Below are 22550 nucleotides of genomic sequence, written 5' to 3'. Positions count from 1 at the left end.
CAGTGATGTCGAGAAAACCTATTTGTAGAGAAATATATATATGTAAAAAACGGCTAGTTTGGGTTGAGAATTCTTTTTTACGTAGAGGAGCGAACAACGGTCATCGTCAGGTTCACAAAGAAAGAAAAAGGTAACTGACCGAAAGCTGACCACATGTTTGAAAGGGGTTGTGTAACTGAGTGTCGGAATGTAGAGGGCATGCTTAAATGTTTTAATATATAATTTTATATTATTTATTATATTATTTATTTTATTATTATTATTTATTATATTATTTTTAATATAGGTATAAAGGTGTTTCTTTGTTTGTTTGCGGTCTGGTATGGCCAAGCGCGTAAGGCGTGCGACTCGTAATCCGAGGGTCGCAGGTTCGCGCCCGCGTCGCGCTAAACATGCTCGCCCTCCCAGCCGTGGGGGCATTATAATGTGACGGTCAATCCCACTATTCGTTGGTAAAAGAGTAGCCCAAGAGTTAGCGGTGGGTGGTGATGACTAGCTGCCTTCCCTCTAGTCTTACACTGCTAAATTAGGGACGGCTAGCACAGATAGCCCTCGAGTAGCTTTGTGCGAAATTCCAAATTCTTGTTTGTTTGTTTTTTGAGTTTATTTTTACATTAACAAAATATATGTTTCAAACAATGATCTATTAAGTTAATGTATAAAACAAGTTTTCAGACAACAAGGCCACAATTAGAGACGTATAAATGTTCACTTGCTCTTTTCATTTAGAGAAAAGCTGTACAGTGAACTATCTGCTCATGTCTATTGTAGGGGCTAAATTTCAAATCCCACAAAATGAAGCAAAGTTAAAAAACAACTACCTTTCCACAACCGGCTAAAGACGGTAAATGATATATATATATATATATATATTTGCATTGTCTTCCACTCGTGAAGTTTTCGAATGAAGTTAAGTCTGACTAAAGGACTTACAACATTTGATTTTTCCTACACTATAGTTGGCACCTTAGTTTTATCTGTATGTTTTTAACATGTAGAGTGTTTTATCGTTTCTGACAAATTACTTTAAAATATCATCGATGATAAGCGCATATATGTGTGTGTGTGTGTGTGTGTGTGTGTGTGTGTGTGTGTGTGTGATTAAATGTTCTGTACAGAAAAATGGTATCTTTATCAAAAGAGAAAGTTCAGTGTGTTCTGCTACTGTAAGTTGATGAAACTATGTAGTATTTGTTACCAACGTGATTTTTAAAATGGTCTTTGGGTTAATGTTCTTCATATGATTACTGCTTAATATTTAAGAGTTAATTCTAAAGTTTTATGTTATAAATCAATTATAACTAGAGCAGACAACGACAGATAAAGAATTCAAATATTTCTATGGGATTATAAATAAAAAAATTGTTTCCAACTGTGCATGAATACGCAGTTGAAATCCTTTATTTTTTTTATAACAGTCGATAACGAAAGTTAAACACCTCTCTAAACACTTCCGACATACTTCACGGTGGAATGCATTATTCTGCTAGTTATAAACATATTTGAACATCACTCAGTTTACTACACACTTGAAAACAAAACTTACACCAATAATTAAAACTCGTACAAAATTAAATGTTTATTTGCTCTTGTGATATAGAGAAAAGACAAAATGGAAGACAAAATATTTTAACTACTATCAAATGATCCATCAACCTAGCAACGTTAAAATATGGAATTCACTTCTGTACTTTTTTATTTTTAAAGTAATCTATGGATTATGAACAAATACTACACTAATTAGAAATAATTTTTCTATCTTAGATACCGTCTTACAATTTCAGTGTTTAAGTATTTCTATGATAAAATATATTGTAATCTTATATAGCAAATAAAACATATGCAAAATAATCTAAATATATTTCTGGAAAATAGTATTGTTAATTTAAAGAGCTAGCTAGTGCTTACATACAACTATAATCTTTAGAAATAATAAATAATGATTAACGATATAAAATGTTTTGGAAATGAACGGTTATCTATTTCCTATTTTTACTTTCAAGAACAAGGAACGTGTAAATGCACCCGACGGGGCTCAGAACACCTCACCTGTACAGTATGTTCTCGTAACTTGACTGACTTAGCAAGTTGCTCACTTCCTCAGATGTGGGGCACTAATTCTTATCAGACACTACTGCGTTTCAAACTGTTGGTTTTTCTGACATGTCGTGCCGCTTTTATTTAACATTCATCCATGCTCAATGGATAAGGCTTGCCGAGTGGCCAGTGAACGTGTCATTCATTTCTATGAGGCGTGACGTCTCTAGGAAATCCTATAGCATTCTAAATAAAATTATCGCACAGATTTGGTGAGGAATATAACAAATACGGATATTTTACTACAACCTTAGTTGTCATAGCTTTTTGTTGATCAAACAGGTTTTGGTTTTTATTTCTCGGCTTGATAAGCCCGCAGAAATTAAAAACGCAGACAGTTTGTTGTAATAGTATGCCAAACATTCTCAACCAAAGGTTTGTTGAGCCATGCAGGTGAAGTGTTAAAATATTAGCTACATATACCGTGCTTCTCTGAAAATAAGACAGCGCTTATATTAATTTTCACTCCAAAATATGACACTAGGGCTTATTTTCGGGGGATGTCTTATTTTGATATATTAAAAAAATGAAGTTACAAAGTAAAACTATTAAACTAACCATTTGAAATAAACTATTATTAAACTATTAAACTAACTGATTAATACTTAAACAAACTAATTAACTAACTATTAATCTAATTAATAAATTAATTTTTTTTCCACTTCCTGCCACTCTTAACTAGGGCTTATTTTAAGGGTAGGGCTTATATTAAAACTATCCCCAAAAATCACACTAGGTCTTATTTTATGGGTAGGTCTTATTATCGGAGAAACACGGTAGTAGATTAATAGATGTTGGTTAGTGCCTTTTAATTGTAAAACTTACCGAGGAATAAATTATCAGTTTGGCCAATTAAACAGTAAAATTATTCATAGTATTAACGTTCGCGTATTAAACCAAACAGTTTTTGTCGAGAACCACATCAAAAAGTTAAACTACTGACGAGTTATAAATTTCTTAAAACCAAAACATTTGGCACCATTGTTACGACAATAAAAGTAAACTTACGAATCAGTGTCACTACTTCTTTCCTGATTTCATTGTCAGTTGAGTTATGTAAGCTACGAAATGCTGCACAAATCCTTACAATAATTATATTTAAAAACAACAAATCAAACAAGTCTAATGAGAAAGTTACATTTTACAACTATATATTTGTATACATTTTATACGTATATATACAAGGCCCGGCATGGCCAGGTGGCTAGAACGCTTGACTCGTAATTTGAGGTTCTCGGGTTTAAATCCCCGTCACGCCAAATATGCTATGAACAATAAGATTTGTTCATAAGAGAAAAAAAATTGCGTTTTATTTGATTTTAGTAGAACGGGGTGTTTAACATAAATATTTATATTTATTTAGTCATCCAAAAACGAATGGTTATAATACAAATCATAAGATAAGCTTGGTCAGATACCTTCACACTTAGCCTCTATTATATCGCTCACCAACAACCGTTAAATAGCTGTTGAATGCAACATTAGGTTTTTTTTAAGTAGAAGAGCTTTAACTGTTAACTGAAGCACCAATAACAGATTTCCTCGCAAATTTGTGATAACTTGAAAATTCTTCTTGGACACTTGTGTAAAATTTGTTTGTTTGTTTGTTTTTTTGGAACTTCGCACAAAGCTACTCGAGGGCTATCTGTGCTAGCCGTCCCTAATTTAGCAGTGTAAGACTAGAGGGAAGGCAGCTAGTCATCACCACCCACCGCCAACTCTTGGGCTACTCTTTTACCAACGAATAGTGGGATTGACCGTCACATTATACACCCCCACGGCTGGGAGGGCGAGCATATTTAGCGCGACGCGGGCACGAACCCGCGACCCTCAGATTACGAGTCGCACGCCTTACGCGCTTGGCCATGCCAAGCCCTTGTGTAAAATCATAAAAAACAATTATTTTTATTTACACAATAAATATCTGTATTTGGAACTGAGCTACAGTCACCATTACACTTCATACGTTTCTACGCTTTGAATATCAGTTTCAAATATAGATGTTTATGATATAAACAAAATATGCAATTTTTAACAGCAGTATTTATTTTTATATTATAATTTATTTCTAAGGACTAAAATCTAAATACTTTCATTGAATGTATGTGTGTGTATGAATTGAGCAACGGGTTTTATTATTTTTATTTATTTTACAAAGATACAGTCACGTGGGATAAGTAACCTAAAACACACACACATAAAATATTTCTCTTAATCAATAATCCAAACGTAGAAAGGTTTGGGTGGTCAGGGAGGGGGGTTAGGGGCTCACATACAACAATACATACAAAGGGGGGGAGTAAAGACGACACGGTCCACTCCTTTGCGGCAGCCAAAGGTAGGGATGACACTATAAACTCAAAGGGGCCGGGGGGGGATAAATCACACACAGCAATATTTTGTCCCACATTGGATAATTACTTATGACATTTATAGAATTTATTATTACCGAAACTTGTACTGACATTGCGCAATTGCCATGTAACCGCGCAGATGACGGAAAGAAGAAATCCAGGTAAATATTAATCGTTTATGTCTTATTTTCCTATACTATGTTTCAATAAAACAATATAAGAATACGAATGTTTAACTTTCTAGATTAGCTGAAGTGAATCCATCCGTATTTTTTGTACAACTCGTTATGTGTAAACAAGGATGGTTGCCCGTTATATTGTGTAGGTCTGTACTACTGTAGTCTAGTAGTAGTAGAGCAGGAATATTAATATTTAGGTAATGCTTTGAAGCAAGTATGAAATCGAAAACATTCCCCAGTCTTGACATCACAAATGCACACATTTGGTATCTTGAATGCATATCCTGTGGTAGAATCAAAAGCCCGCAATGATCCATGTTGCTGCTCTGTTAAATTTAGCGCCAACTACACCGCTGCTAAAAAGATTTGTTACGGCCACCGCTACACAGATGAAAGTTGTATACTCATTAAAAGGAACCTCGTCTGTTATTATTTTAATAATAATTAAAGATGACATACGATAATACGTAAATAATGAATCCTTATTTTTAATAAATCAGCAGAGCTACAAATGCTAAAGCGTACACACTTTATGCGACGTGTGTATTATAGTGGGATTCACTGACACAGCCAATAATGGAGTTACAAATGGGGTGGCAAGATAAATCATTTGAAAACAGCGAAAAAGTGAAACGTATATTGTGTTTAATGTGTGTTGCTTTAATTTAATATTACAAACTATCTGAAAATCTTTTCAGGTACAAAAAAAGACCTGAAACATTATTTATTCTATTTATTAATAGACACTGTGAAGTTTGGTAAACTTTGGAGTTAAACATGGCAGAACAGTCAGAAGTTTTTAATATTTTCCTTTGCATTAAATGTAATTATAAGTTCAGGCATTTTAGCAGGCTTCTTTCACATTTTACTTTGGTTCATGAGCATGAGCCTGGATTTGTTGTCCCATGTGGGGTTAATGGATGTGAAAGACCATTCAAAAGCATCAGATGTTTCAAAAGACATATAAATAAAAAGCATGGATAATTTGCTCCTACCAGTATGCATGATAATGAAGCTGGTGGTGAATGTGCCGAATACTGTATGGAACAGAGGTATAAAAACTCTGACAGTGATGAGGCAGTTGATGGTAATAAGGAGATGGTTGTCATAGACAAGCGAAGAGCCTTAGCTAAAACAATTCTGCAGCTGCGTGAAAATGAAAAAAATTGCTTACAAAACTACAAGTAATGTTTCAAAATTTGTCCTGTTCTATTATGGCTGCCAAATCTAACACCTAAGGTGTTCGTGTAAGTACTATCTACATGTGCATTATGTTAAGTTTGTTGTGAAATATATTTTCATCACAGATATATTCTTTTTCTATACATTTGACTTTATGAGCCCAAAAGCTAATGAGCCCAATAAAATTCGTCCTAAAGTGTATAACAGGAATGACCATATCACCACTTGTAAGGATGTAAATGTATTCTGCAAGAAATATGTTCATTAGTTACAAAATAAATTAAATAACATTTTTGTGTTGCATAATATTAGTGAAGAAACAAGTGAAAATTTTGTGGGAAGTTTTATATTTTTTAAAATACACACAAGTACTTATGTCTACCAAGAAGGGGCTGTGGAAAATACTATTTTGATACTTTGAAATACTTGTTTTGTTTGTATACGATGTAACATGACTCAACTGATGAAACTCAACTAATTTGACGCTAAAGAGAATACATTGTCAAGATGAACTCGTACAACTGACTTATTAACCAGTTTGTGTATAACTTTCAGTTTCTCAAATTAAATCTGAAAAATGCCAAAAGTGGTTTAAAAGAAATACTGTTTGAAATAATTATAGTTTTACCAGGGCAGTTTTGTTATTCATTCTCAATAGAACTAATTCTGTCAATTCTAATTGCAGGAGCTGTGGAGGATGAGGCTTCGTCAGAAATTCCAGAATAACAGAAAGCGGAAGGATTCATCATTGCCTATAGTCCAAGAAAGAAAGAGAAAGACGAAAACTGTAACAGATGAAACCCCATTTCCAAACCACATCTCAGAACAGAGGCTATATGGATTAGAGCAATACTTGTGTGAAAAGCCAGTTGGGGAAGATGAAACTTCCACCGAAAAACACAAGGAATTAATGAAAACTTGTCTGCATTGCAGAAAAAAAGGTGATCTTTGTAAAGTGGACTTGCTTATGGACAAAACTCTGCATGATCGTAGGACACTGGTCATTGACAACACTCCTGTCAATGAACTTATAGAGCATTATCCTTTCCTTGTGGCATCACTAGCACAACTATTTAATGAATTTAAGCGGCTAGGAAATGATGCAGAAAAAGGAGTGTCCAACTTTCTTAATATAAGGACTCCAGTAAATTCTCACCTGCAGGACAGAAACATATCACCAGAAAATAATCCATTGCTAGCATTTCTTATGAAACAGTCCTCACACATGCCTGATGTTACATCTAGTATTACCATTCTTGGTATACCTTTTCTTCTGAAAGAAAGTGAAAGTATCATGGTGGGTACTGAAGTTAGGGAACCTGCTGAGAGTGGTATATACATTCAATGTATTTCAGTTTCTCAGTTTTGTGATCAGGAATTCAAACTATATGTTGATGGCTTTGATATTTGTGCCACTGAAGATTTTGTGGAAGCATTCACTATGTATATAGGGAGTTTTTATATCTTCAACTTTGTATTTCCAACAAAACTCAAGAAAACTTTCAACTTTGTTGAAAGAGTTGTTCTGAAGCTCTATGATGAGTCCAGGAAAATTACAAAATCTGAAAAAGATGCAGACAGATGTGTTCTTCAGTTGCTTGATCTCTTGAATGTCAAAAAACGTAGCAGCGGGAAATCTGTCAAAACGTCCAAAGGTAAAGGAAGAGGAAAGTGTTCAAAGCCATAAGGTTATATCAGATCTGGTAATAGTAACTTCTCATGTGTATTTGATCCAGGGCGAATTTTCAAAAACCAAGTGTAAAGTTCAGTTGTTTATTTTCAAATTGTTGCTGCATTTTGAATTTTATTTTGGTACATGTATATTGATGTACACTTGTGTTCAGTTTGGAATAAAAATGGTGCTGCTAAAATGCATTTTATATTTTTCAGGATGGTGGCAGGTTACTGGGACTTAGGTTGAATCCTCAGATGGCAGCGGGTTAAATGCTCAGTGATTATTCTGCTGACCACAACTGACTGAAGATGGTCTCTTTGCCTAACACTGACATTGCAGAGATGGTTCTGACCGGGTTAACATGACTTATCTTCCATGGTCGTTGGATAGTCATAATGACAACAGTCCATTGTTAATGGATGGTCATTATGACAACCGCTCCTTGGACGAATAGGGTCCCACTGACTATGTCATGACTACTCTGTAGTGCTTTGCAGGTAGGCAATGAAACTATTGTCAGGTGGTCAGCATTGGCCAGAATGACTACCTAACAAAAGTCATAACGCCTATCATAGAGCAGTCAAATTTACTACCTGCCAGGTATCCCAGCCACCATCACCTGACTATTTTCCGGCTACACAAATGACTAATATTTAATGGTCATATTAGGTAGTCATCGATTTTAGCGACAACTTGGAGAGTCTTTTTTGGCACCGCTTGACTACCTGATTTACTATTCAAAAGTAGTCGCTTGACTAGTTCTTATTTTAAGTGTTCAATTTACATGATCAAACTAAACGGAAGCACGTTTCCACCAAAACTCGTATTAGTAATTTCATGTTTAAAATAATCAACCTTTTCAATTACAAATTGACAGAGAGGCAGTTAAACATAGTATTGTTATATTTAATGTATTTTGTGTGTGATTTGGCTATTTTATTCTAGCGCTCATGATTCTTATTCAAAAAGGAACAGTTTGGAGCTCCTTTCTCCTTCTGGATCAGTGATAAATTTACAGGCTTATAACATTAAAATACCATGTTTGATTCCCCACAGTGAACACAGCAGATGGCCCATTGTGACTTTATTCAAAAACAAATGATTATAGCAACAAATGTATGTGTCATCCAGAGTGATTCAAAACCTGCTTGCTAGGAAATAAAAGTAGATTGTTGCTGTAGATATAGTGCAGAACTAAGGCCATTGATATGACACAGGACGTAAAGATAATGTGAAAAAATTAAAAACTGCTTATTAATATATATATATATGTTAAGTTCACGATACATTAAATGAAAATCATATCACATCATCTTCTGTGTATCCTCTCTGCTAGCAGCATTTCGGTACAAGAACATCTGACAAAGTAGGGCCTGGCATGGCCTAGCGCGTAAGGCTTGCGACTCGTAATCCGAGGGTCGCGGGTTCGCGCCCGCGTCGCGCCAAACATGCTTGCCCTCCCAGCCGTGGGGGCGTTATAATGTGACGGTCAATCCCACTATTCGTTGGTAAAAGAGTAGCCCAAAAGTTGGCGGTGGGTGGTGATGACTAGCTCCCTTCCCTCTAGTCTTACACTGCTAAATTAGGGACGGCTAGCACAGATAGCCCTCGAGTAGCTTTGTGCGAAATTCCAAAAAACAAACAAAACAAACTGACAAAGTTGGGCCTTACAGCAATATTATTAAACACCAAAATGAATCGTCACCAGTAAATCTCCATGTACCATACCTATCATTGGGATTACTATTGTCTAATAAATATTATTTTATACATTGATATACCAAATACTATAGATAACTAAAACATATATTTAATTCCTTACATTTAATAATGTAAATTACAGGAAACACATACAACTTATTAAGTATCTGGAAAGTTCCAACTAAGTTGCCATGGACCAAAAACAGAGCCTGTGTGAATATACGACTGTTACGGTTTGTTTGTTTGTGTTTTCTTATAGCAAAGTCACATAGGGCTATCTGCTGAGCCCACCGCGGAGAAGCGAGCCCTGATTTTAGCGTTGTATATCCGTAGGCATACCGCTGTATTAGCGGGGAGCGACTGGTACGGTAAAAAAGTACCGATCGTGAAACTAACAAAGAAGACAGAGGCAGTTTACAATAGTAATTATTCAGACATTTATTAAATTACAATTAGACGAATTTAACAGTAACAATGCTTACACAATTATTAATCTAACAATATTCACAAAATCACAAAAATCCTAAAAAGTAACCAGTCAAAACCAAGAATTTCTTTACACAATATGCTTAAACGAGTCTAATTGCACCGTCAAATACAATTCCAGCTTTTGAAAAAATTGTCACACACAATTCCAAGTTTTATAAAAGCTCAAGCGTGATGACTTCTGCACTCGGTTTGGTTTGTTTTGAACTACGCGAAAAGCTACACGAGAGCTACCTGCGCTAGCCGTCCCCAATTTAGCAGTTTAAGGCAAGAGGAAAGGCAGGTAGTCATCACTACCCAACGCCAACTCTTGGGTACTCTTTTACCAACGAATAGTGGGATTGACTGTCACATTATAACACACCCACGGGTGAAAGAGCGAGTATGTTTGATGCGACAGAGATTCAAACCCGCGACCCTTAGATTACGAGTCGAGTGCCTTAACAACCTGGTCATTCCGTGCCACACTCGGTTAGGTCTCTACAAAAGGTATTCACTTCAAGCCATCCTTAGTAACTTTTATACAATATGATAGAACTCAGAAACTTCTAGGCTCTAAAAACTTTCGCACGTGAATGTCACCACAACTTACCTGTAAATTTTAATTCTAGTAAGTTCACTGCCGTTTAATTTACATTCCAGAAAGTTTCGGCGCTTTATATATTTTTAGGCCTCAATCGTTCCAGAAAATTCAATCACTTTTCTGTAGTTCAGGAATATTCGTTGAGAATCAACCTCATTAATTATGCTAATGACTCTAATCAAATGTTAAGCTCAATAGCAAAAACGGTAAGATTTACGTCTAACTTTTATAATATTATTAACACTACTGTGTAAAAATGACCTTTAATGTCTCAGATCTAATTTCTTCTGACTTAATCCATCATAGCATTTGTTTGAGAGTGATCTTATTAAGAAAGGTCCACTCAACAAGTAGACTTGAAAGATTTTAGCATTCATTTATTTCTCAACACTTAACATTCAACTAAAAGTTATAAGTTCGTAAAAACGAAAGCAAAATTTTAAAACTGTTAGCATAAAATTTTAAAAAATCAAACAACTGAAATATAGTCATGATTTGCAAGAATACCATATGTTTTCCGCCCTTTTTAGTACCATATAATAATTTTACAATGTTTGTTTAGTTAACTGCCATGCATGTTTGCGGTAAACACGTTGCCCATAAAACCGTTGAAATCATTTTGTTCTAGTTGCCTTTGTTCTCTATAGCAGATATTATCTACTCTGCCAAAGAGGATAATGCAGCGATATTATACTTTTGTGTTGAAATGTTTAACAACCATAATTCGATCCATAGATCCATTAGAGGCAATTATCTACTCGTCTACGCAAATACGACCATAGTTTTTGTGCTTTGTGTCATAATAAAAACAATTTTGCATTTAACATCACATGTGCAGTTTAAACAGTCAACTTTCCAAATTCATATCACTCTAAAAATTTCCTCCACAAACCTACTGTTATTAAGCAATTTTATCCGATACTTGTGTGGAAATTAATTTATTTAACAATACAGTATAATATGAAGTTTATTTAGTGTGACAAACAATTAGACTAGAGCTGTAATATGCAAGGTCAGGAAAAATAAGGTTATTCATATCCTATATCGTCTGTATTAATTATTTGATTTATACATAGTTAATGATTACACACAGTATATGTTTTCCACCATTTTTAGTAACTTATGATTAAAAAAAAAAAAAGCTTAGTTAGTCGCTTGCAGTTTTCGTATAAACAGATGGTCCAGAAAATTACTGAAATCGTTTTGTTTTAGTTATCTTTGTCCTCCATATGAGTATTTCGCATTTCATCACGTCAGAAACGTTTACAGTAATTCAAGGAATTATTTCGCACCTCACGACACCAGAAGCGTTTATAATAATTCAGAGGATTATATCGGGTGTCCTCATCCTAGAAACATTTACAGCAACGTAGTGTGTTCAAATAATTCGTGCTCTGCATATTATTAAGCTTAGCACCTAGTCGAAAATTAATGTCTGAGAAAAAAGGGGAAAACAAATAGTAATCCTCCCATTCTCGCCAAGTTCTTAGAAACTGTGGGTGTATTTTGATTATCTTTTTATACTAAAAAAATATTTTCCTTTGACCGGAGTTGCGCAGTATCACCAAAAAAAGTTTTAGCCAGTTGCTTGCTAGAATTTTTAGAAGGTTTGAAGACTACAAAATTGAGTAATAATCCTAGCATATTACATTTGTTACAGGTGATGAACCGAATCTAATCATAATTTTTAGTATATAGAAAGATTTTTTCATATTCAGGTTTTAAACTGTCAATGAGCGTACATTTTTAGCAGCTGTCGTAAAATTTGTTCGTTTGTTTTAGAATTTTCACTCAGTGCCGCAATCGAATGTTTGTTCATCTGTGCACGATTGATACTAATTTTAAACTGATAGATTAACGTAAAGACAGCTAGCCAGCAGCACCCAATTCCAATTATTGTCTAATTAAGTAGTGGGATTTGAACATCGCTCTTATAGTGCTCCTACGACCTCAAAATGCTATGTCCGCTTTAGAGACAGTTGGTTATGAATCCTAAATCCTCATATTCACAACAACCCATTTCTCGTAAAACTAAAGTAGCGTTATAGAATTATGAAGTTTGCATGAATAAATGTGTAACAATATTCTTATAAATTATCATATACGTTTAGCACATCTTATATCACGTTTTGTTGTTCTTTTACAAATGCAAAGAAAATTTAAAGATTAGGTATTAAACGCTTTTCAACGATGAGGAACAGAATAGCTTGTCTTTAAAAATAAATACAACATCGATGTATAAAATAGAGGTTTTAATACTATGTATTTCAACACTAATTAGAGATATCGGACTACTGCTAAAATTATTCTTTCAGAACCATTTTATTTACTAAGTATAATACGTATAATCAAAACATTGGGCTGCTATATGTGTTGTATAAACAAAAAGCTTATTTTCAAATTACTGATTACTTTATCTGTACATCAAATATTTAAAAATAAATACAGTAAAACTGTAGTAGTAGTATTCAATGATGAAGATACTCGTCTTATTCGGTATTATTTGTTCTGCCATCACAGTATGTAAGGGGACAGAGCAATACCATGATGAGTTACTTCAAGTATTTCAAATCACTAGAAACGTTTACTGTAATTCACGAAAATATTTCCTATCTTCCAACATCAAAAACATTCAAAATAATTAGTAGAATTAGTTCATAACTCGTCTCCTCAAAAATGTGTATATTACTTGATGACAAATTTTTTCTTCCATTTTAATTATTTCTCTGGATCGTTGAATAAGTTATTTTAGGTTTCAAGAGTACCCTGTAAAAGGTGTAGCTTATAAAGTTTTAAAAATGTTATTTTTAACTGTTATAATGCTTATACAATATTTACAATATTTATAAGAAATGTTCAGCTACTAACTCAGTAGTGAAACACACAAAACGAGTTTATGTCAAGTTAAACCTGTTTTACGCGCCTTATTTTTGTCCAGCTCCCACAATTTTCAGTAGTTACATTTTTTTTTAAATTCTTTTTTTAAATATTTTTTGTTTTTGTATCTAGGCCATACTGTAACTGTTATTACTTCTTAACAAATACAATTAACTTATTTCAACTGAAATTGGAGAAACTACTTTATGTTTTCTCCATTTCATATTTAAACTTGATATAATTGTAACGTGATTGGACTAACTATTTCAGGTCTTTTACCTCAAATTAGGATTTGGAATTGCAGGAACGGGACTAAATGAATGTTTTATGATAAGCACAAAGTTACACAGCGTTGTGAGTTATTAGGGGACGAAACTAAAGGAACCACTTTAAATTTCTTTTTCATATTCAAGTGGTATGTTATCATACGGAAAGAAGTCTTGCTTTTGGTCAAGAATCAATCCAGTGTAATCCAGCTATACATAAAATGTTGAGACATAAAAGTGAAATATTCTGTTTCCTTTAACTACTACATTAAACTATATGTTTAGATTGTTGAAGTACAGATTTACACAATGTGCTATTTGTACCCTGCTCCCCACAGGTATCGAAACCCAGTTTCTAGCATCGTAAGTCCGCAAAAATATCACTATGCCATGGGGAGAGGGGCTGGTAGATTTAAACGTTATGGTTTCACTTTCTAAAAAGGTTGAAGTTGCTCCTTTACAGAGCCATTATTATAAAATTAGAATGTTTTTTTTGTCGGTTATCAAGATTAACTACTACAAACCTCAGAGCGAATATACCACAAGTCCCCCACTGGTACAGCAGTAAGTCTATAGATTTACAACGCTAAAATCAGGGTTTCAATTCCTCTCGGTGGACACAGCAAATAGCTCGATGTGGCTGTGCTATAAGAAAACACACGCATATACTACAAAATTCTATGCATTAACTATACATGTTTTTATTGCTCAAAGATATAATAACCTAGTGACTTGAAAAAGTATGTCATTTAATTTACAAGAAAATATAAACATTTCACGAATAAAGCTGAAGAAAATAGCAGCAAAAGTCTTGTTAAAGAGAAATAGCTTCCTACTTCACTCGAGCGCCCAGTGCTAAGCTTGCTAGGTTATTACACCAGATACTAGGAGTTCAATAGTTGCGGTGGGCATAATGTAAACAACCCATAGGGTAAAATTGCACTTAAACAGAACAAACTGACTGACTTCCTGTTAGCACTCAGACAATAGTGATGACTGCTAACTAAATTTTTAAATGTTGTGTATTTTATTTCTAAACAAGTGTTACGATGCTCACTACATCTTCAGGTGTTAATATATGTTTTCTCTCGTTTCAGTTAGACGTTACTTTATTTTACGTGTTTATTTTTTTGAAGAATTTCCGGTTATTTTCCTATTAAACACTATACTAGTTAACTATACAATTATCACTTCTCGGAATATAAACTATTCATGTATTTTTATATGTAGTTTTTAGTATTTGTGTATATACAAATAGACACACAGAGATAAGTTTCTCTATGGGAGGTAAAAATGATGTATCAGAGAAAGAGTTTGGGGGTCATATCCAATGAGATTCCAAGGGGATGAAGCCCATCCCGTACATTTCCTAACGTGCGAAATCGTGTTTGTTGAAGTGTAATGTAAACTGTAACAAAACATCGTTTACGTATGAAATGGTGTATATTTATACACACCATTGCTTAACGCATCTCTTCAGCGTGCTTTTTAACACTTAAAAATGCTAAAATCTCTGCGACTCAGAGAAAACCTTATTCTCGTTCGAAGTAATTTTTACATTTTGAGATTTTCCTGTTGTTGTTTTTTTTTAAAGAAGTAGAATGTTACTCTTGGTTCCTGCACAATTCTGATAGGTTGACCCTTTTATCACTTACAGTATACTACACTTACACAAACACACATAAGTCTATATATATATTTATAACAGCTCTTATCAGCATTCTAAGCCAAAGTTTTAGCAAAAAAATGACCTCAGTATCAACTTTTGGTATTTTACTCACCAATACATTATTAATTATACAGACACAAAGACCTAATATTCTTTTAGTTATGCATAAGTTGAGAGTGAGAGACTACATTCAAAGTTTACATAGAGAAGAAGTGAGTGAGTATACTTGAATTTTAAAACTAACACCAACGATTGCAAGCATTGACGTCATAGTTCTAAGTCCATTTATTGACAAAATGTGGCTTTTCTAAACTCTAGCTACATAACTTTTATTATAAAATACTTTATGACTTAGTTAAATATTTGAAACCAGTTTCATGTGACCTTGGGCTTTGTTGATAAAAAGTCAAGTTACTCGTTTCGGAGCTCTAAATGACTACTTTAATACTGTATTGAAAATTCATTATAAACCAGATAAAGTTGTTTGTAAAGTTAGATAGCAATAAAACGTCGGTAAATTCGATTCAAGATGAAATTAATAATCAAATCAACAGAAATGTTGAAGCAACTGCTAAACAATTTTGTCACCACAGATTTAAAAAAAGAAACAATTATTTGTTTCACATTTGTGTGTGTGTGTTATCTAAAATGAGTAACTGTAATCCACAGTAAAACAGAATCACAAGTAAAATGTTATGAATTACAGAAACTATTAATTAGATAAATCTAAAGAAAAAACGTTAAGATATTAATCAAGAGTTCTTCCAAGGAAAATATTTCAATAAAACTCAAATGAAGGGTTATCAGTGAAAAATGCTTTCATAAAGACTGGTATGATTGAATATCTAATAACAGCATCACTACGTGAAACTTAACGTATGCATGGTTAACAATTACACAAGACTAACGTATACATGTATAAAAATGACCTCATTTCCTGAGATATAACTTACATAAGTACATAAATCTAGCTAGTAATGGGCTTAACTACTTTCTAGTAAGTCGCAACTGGATAATTACTTAAAGATAACTGAAATAATACGGAACAAATAACAAGATAAAAATATATTTATAATTATAAAAAAAGATCATTGTACAATTTACCCGAATTACACGTTATGGGCTGTCTTCATTCCTTTAAAATCATATCACTACTTTTATGCAAAAGAGCTCCCCCCCCTCACCCACAGTGGCATTGCATTATGTCTGCGGACTCACACCGCTAGACATCGTGGTGGGCTTTGCGTTTAATTGAAAACAAAAGACAAAACAAAAGAGGGTGGTTACTCAGGTTAACAGTCTTTCAAATGTAAATGAATCTTCACTTACAAGATCACAGGGTTGAAGTATGTACAAGAACTCTTCTTGAACAAGTCAAGGTAAGAAGATGAGATATTTTTAGCATAATTTGGAGCAAAAATACAACACGCTGAGTAACGTGATCGTGAACGATATGCGTCCAGGGAAAAAATTCCATAGACGACAGAAAACTGGATTTTATAGTGATGGATGGTAGAGAAGTCAAGGATAGAGATCGGTAGCATCTCTTTCTTCATGCTCCAGGCTACTTAGTACCAGGAAACTCTTGTGATTTCTACTAGTTAACCAAGGCAGATGCTATGATTTATTCTAAATAAAAAAGGCAGATACAATATTACTCTGTTAGCTGAAAAGATCCAATGAGTCACATAAAACAAAATCACGGCTACAGCCGAAAAATTTTTCACAAGAGTGAATTGGCTTGTTTTGCATTTCGCGCAAAGCTACACGAGAGCTATCTGCGCTAGCCGTTCCTAATTTAGCAGTGTAAGACTAGAGGTAAGGCAACTAGTCATCACCACTCACCGCCAACTCTTGGGCTACTCTGTTACCAACGAATAGTGAGATTGACCGTCACATTATAATGCTTCCACGGCTAAAAGGGCGAGCATGTTTGTTGTGACAGGTATTCGAACCCACGACCCTCGGATTACGAGCCGAGTGCCTTAAGCACCTGGCCATGCCGGGCCCACAAGAGAGAAAACGTTTATTAGAGGTATGATACATTTTTTATCCTAATCAACAAGCTTCGTTGTGATGCTTTATAATTTTGACTTTCCGTTTCGTTTGGGTTTCCTCACATTACAGAATATTTAACAGAAATGTTCTTTCTGTAAGAAACTAAACAATGAATAACAGTTTTAGCCACAAAATACTTTACCAAACTCTAACAACTATTTGTAAATACATTCGCACTGGCTGACCTCAGAAATACACCATTTAATATACCATTAGTTCTTGTTAATGCAGTGGCCTGTTTGTACGAAAATATTTTCGTTTCCTATATCGTGGCCCGGTATGGCCGGGTATTACGTTTGACTCGTAATCTGATGGTCGAGGGTTCGAATCCCCGTCACACCAAACATGCTCGCCATTTTCGCCATGGGGGAGTAACGATGTGACGGACAATCCCACTATTCGTTGGTAAAAGAGTAGCCCAAGAGTTGGCGGTGGGTGGTGATGACTAGCTGTTTTCCCTCTAGTCTTACACTGCTAAATTAAAGATGGTTAGCGCAGATAGCCCTCATGTAGCTTTGCGCGAAATTCAAAAACAAACAATCCTCTATCGTTTCTAAAATTGAAATAGTTCGGTCGCTTTAAACTTTAAGAACACCATGCAAGATAAATAAGGCAACATAATGCTACCTGAAAAAGAAACTTTGCTTTTGAATTAAATACTGCAGCTCCCTGGTGGATTAGCGATAAATGTAAAGATTTACAACGTCAATATCTAGGGTTTGATTGTCTTCTATGTACAGAACACATACAACCTTTTGTGTAGCTTCAACTTTAAAATAATATTATTAAAATTTAAGAGATAGAATATGACTTATCTCTCCCAGAGTAGGTATCTAAAACTTAAACAATGGGTTTAAACAATAGAAAAACATTTCCCATTAGCTCAACTAATAAGCGTATTAATACTCAAAAGTTCAAACAGAAACGAGAGGTCATGAAGGAATAAGGATACACACAACTTCTTGATTAGTGACTTAGCCAGAAAAAATAAACAAAAAGTAAAAAAAAATTTCAGTTGTTTTCGTCTTTAAGTGAGGAAAAGATTCTTGTTAGTGGGCCGAAAACCGAATATATATGTGCTGTTGGACATCTTCTGATGCGTTCGACATAAGTGTTAAATAAACACTTTTATTTAGGCAGTAAAAATACTGAATGGATCGAAAATGATGTACTTCAAACCATTTTAATTATCGTTTTCTTTGCATCTGTTACAGGGTAATTACAAATATACGTGAACTGCACATAAACATTGCACACAGAATCAAGGAGTTTGCTGTTGTGGCTGTTTGAATAAAACATTATCCGCAGAGAAGATTTAATTGGGTGAATAAATAATATTTGAGGAGCGAACACGGCCCACTGACCAGTGTACCGGATCTGAATATTCTTGGTCCGCGGCTTGTTATCGCCAAAAGAAAAACCTCTCAGTATTCTTCAGCAATAAAAATGATACCTTATAACACACACACACACAAATGGGCTCAGGCAACCTTTTGTTTAGTTCTGCACTAGAGACCATATATAAGTTATAAAAATGACAGTCAAATCCCGTTATCCGACTTGGCGAGAATAGCCCAAGAGTTGACGGTAGATGGTGTTAACTAACAGCCTTCCCTCTAAGCTATCACTTGAAAATTATGGAAGGCTAGAGCAAACAGACTTAGTGTTTATTTGTTTGTTTTGAATTTCGCACAAAGCTACTCGCGGGCTATCTGTGCTAGCCGTCCCTAAATTAGCAGTGTAAGACTAGAGGGAAGGCAGCTAATCATCACCACCCACCGCCAACTCTTGGGCTACTCTTTTACCAACGAACAGTGGGATTGACCGTCACATTATAACGCCCCCACGAGCATGTTTGGCCCGACGGGAATGCGAACCCGAAACCCTCAGATTACGAGTCGCACGCCTTAACACGCTTGGCCATGCCGGGGCCAGACTTAGTGGAACTAAGTCCGATTTTCCCATTTCGTCTCCGTTTCCTGTCACGGAGAACTTTATTTTTCTTCATTCTCAGGGTGCAGAGATATGACGTCATAAAACGTCACACGTGGATCTAATGCACTGGTGCCACGGGTAATCGGTTAGAATATAAAAAGTTAGATATTATACATACATATATAAAAGCAAACTGTGATTTGTCTCATATTAATTAAGGCGAATTATTTTCCTTAAAAATAGCTTATAATTTGATTTCGCAAATAATTTCACCTTTGGTTTTTAAATTTCACGGGACCCGGCATGGCCAGGTGGATTAAGGCATTCGACTCGTAATCTAAGGGTCACGGGTTTGAATTCCCGTCACACCAAACATGCTCGCCCTTTCACATTTATAATGTGACGGTCAATCCCACTATTCGTTGATAAAATAGTAGCCCAAGAGTTGGCGGTGGGTGGTGATGACAAGCTGCTTTCCCTCTAATCTTACACTACTAAATTAGGGACGTTAAAATAAGATGATTTATTAATAGCTGCTATTATTGCCAAACCTTACTTCCCGTTTTTTATTGAAAATTTATTCTTTTTTCGTCCTTATGAGACAAGCATCGAAACAAGCAACAAACTTTAAAATCGACAATTTGTGTTTCGTACTTCGTACCCTCCTAAAAATGAGTGTCAAATCCAACTTTTTGATCAGGGTAGCTCAAAGTGTGGCAATGGGTATCGTTGACAGACTACCTTCCCTTTGATCTATCAGTTCAAAATAGGTGAGTAGTCGGGTAACTTTGTTACAAAGTAATATAAGTGGTTATCTGCGTTATGTCTATTGCAGGCATTGAAACTTTGGTATTAACGTCATAAGCCTGAAGACTTACCGCTGAGCCACAGGAGGGCCGATTTATCATATAATAAAATATGTTGTTTAAGCACACACACGCATATACATATAAACAGCCTTAATTAAAATATAGGTTGTTACTTGAATGGAAAATTGCATTTCTGCTACTTAAAGACTTTTCAGAAGTTTGGATTGGATTGCTACATAGTGGGTTATTTGTGCTCTGCCCACTACGGGTATCAAAACCCGGTTTTTAGCAGTGTAAATTCGCAGCTATACTGCCGTGCCACTGTTTTTGTGGGGTTTTTTTGAGTAGTAGAGAATAAATTATTCTACAAAATATATCAAGGAATCTCTGACTCAATAGACGTATGATTATTTTGGTAGTTGATAATGAGTAACATTAGATCCAGAAATCGGAAGTCTAAGAGTGAGATACACGTCTATTTAGAGTTATGATCCAAGAATAATTTTGCTGCGAAACTTTCTTTGTACCGAGCTGTCCAGTGGTTCTTAACCTGGGGGGTCGTTTGAAGTTTTTCGGGAGTCACGTAAGGTTTGGGAATTATTGGGGAAATAGCGGAGCAGTTTGTAGTTTTTGTGGTAAGTGCCTGTAACTGCCCACCAATGAGAAACACGCTGAAGTGCGGCAGTTGAACCGCGTCGAGATTCTTGTTGCGCAACCACCTGTCTAATTTTGAGTAAACTTTTCATATATTACAACGTTTTGAATTGCCTAAATCTTTTAACTATATAATATTAATACATCGAACTTAAAATTTAAATATCAAAGTTTCCATCGTATTTAGTATATTTTCTCATTATATATATGTATATATTATATCAACCCTCACACTGAGTGAATCAGTAGGTTTTGTATGATGTTCAGTAATTCCATGGATTTTGCATTTGTTTAGCACTTGTAGCATTTCTCAAGGTTATTTATTTGTAACATTTTCAATAAATTAGGATCTTCACATAGTTTTGTTTTATTTTACCTTTACGCAAAGTTCACCATTACAAAAATTATTTTAGGGGTCACGGTAATACCCTGAAGAGCCTCAGGGGGTAAGATGATGAAAAAGGTTAAGAACCACTGGATAATCTTTAATGTGTTTTTATCTCATCAAAGTGGTTTGGTTTGTTTTGAATTTTGCGCAAAGCTACACGAAGGCTATCCATCCACAATTTAGCAATGTAAGACTAGAGAGAAAGGCAGCTAATCATCACCACCCATCGCCAACTCTTGGGCTACTCTTTTATTACCAAATAGTAGGATTTACCGTAACATCATTACGTCCTCGCGGCTGAAAGTGCGAGTATGTTTGGTGTAAAGGGGATTCAAACCCGCGACCTTCACATTACGAGTCGAGTGCTTTAACCACCTGGCAATGCCAGGCCCCCCTCAAAGTGAACGTTGCGTATACTGCTATAATGTTATTTAGTCATTATTTTAGTATTATGCTCGGCCTTTCAGCCATGGGGGCGTTATAATGTGACGGTCAATCCCACTATTCCTTGGTAAAAGAGTAGCCCAATAGTTGGCGATAGGTGGTGATGACTAACTGCCTTCCCTCTAGTCTTACACTACTAAATTAGGGATGGCTAGCGCAGATAGTCTTCGTGTAGCTTTGCGCGAAATTCCAAAACAAACAAACAAACAAACAATTTTAGTATTCCTCTTTCCTGCTGTTCTCGTTAAATTCAATTCCTTACCTGATCTTAAATCACTGTACTCTTTCTGCTCTAGCCCCCACTTGTGGATAAGTTGTTGGATACATCTATATTTTTATCACTCTTGTATACAGACGTACTTCTCTTTTGTCTTTGGACGCTTGACAGCACCTCCTGCGTCGAAGGTTTTATTACCTCTCTTACGACTAAGTTTTGAGTAAATGATATGCCATTGTAATCATATTCACACCTTCTGCACCTGTAGCACCTCGGACATTTCGTTATCTTATATTTGAGGATTATCTTTTAATCCAACCTCGTTTCCACCTCAACAAGAATAAACACTCGAAGATTCTGGCTCTTGTCTCAGTAGTTCCTCACAGGTTTCACAAAATACTTGTGAATGTTAAGTATTTCATAGATAATGTACTACAACAACGGCAGAACTGTTAAATGAATAATGGTAACAAATATCACCCAACTCTACCGAAAAAAACAAAACAATAATAACTTCTGTAAAGCTATGCATTTCTCACAAAATAATGCACATTCTTGTATATTTATATTGAAAAAAAAAGATTAAATGCTAAATAATATTCAAAATAATATTTCGCTACCCAGTGGCTCAGCGATAAGTTTACAGGCTTACCACGCTAAAAATCCACTTTAGATACCCGTGGTGAGCAAAGTACTGATAGTCCATTTTGTACCTTAATGCTTAACGGTAACCAAATCCTAGCATTTCTGCCGCAGTTGAGTCAGAGGTTACTTGTTGGTTTGTGGCTGAATAAATAGAATAATAGCTACGGCGTGTGTTCTAAGAAAATTAAAAGCAAGAAAATTTTTCGGCTTACAGGAAAGACTGAACTTAACGCAACAAAAGGAATGAGTATCTAAGAGGTAAGAGTTTATTGTGATTGCATAAATATTTCCTTGTTCAAACCAATATTTGCGCTTTTCATATTTAGCCCTC

The 22550-nt window shown here is 35.0% G+C and overlaps 1 protein-coding gene across 3 annotated transcripts in view; it reads right to left on the bottom strand.

Annotated features, from left to right (window-relative positions):
• Positions 1-22304, bottom strand: part of LOC143249244 (very long chain fatty acid elongase AAEL008004-like) — a 73639-nt gene extending 51335 nt beyond the window's left edge. For 2 of the 3 annotated variants that reach the window (XM_076498744.1, XM_076498747.1), the window contains exon 1: positions 2050-2197. The gene's annotated coding sequence lies outside the window, so the exon portion shown is untranslated. Of the gene's footprint in view, positions 1-2049; positions 2198-21619 lie in introns of those variants that run through there. The other variant, XM_076498745.1, reaches the window with a different exon arrangement.
• Positions 22305-22550: the final 246 nt, after the last annotated feature.

Source organism: Tachypleus tridentatus, chromosome 4 (genome assembly GCF_004210375.1).
Source record: "Tachypleus tridentatus isolate NWPU-2018 chromosome 4, ASM421037v1, whole genome shotgun sequence".
Taxonomy (NCBI): domain Eukaryota; kingdom Metazoa; phylum Arthropoda; class Merostomata; order Xiphosura; family Limulidae; genus Tachypleus; species Tachypleus tridentatus.
This window is presented reverse-complemented; position numbering and strand designations above follow the sequence as displayed.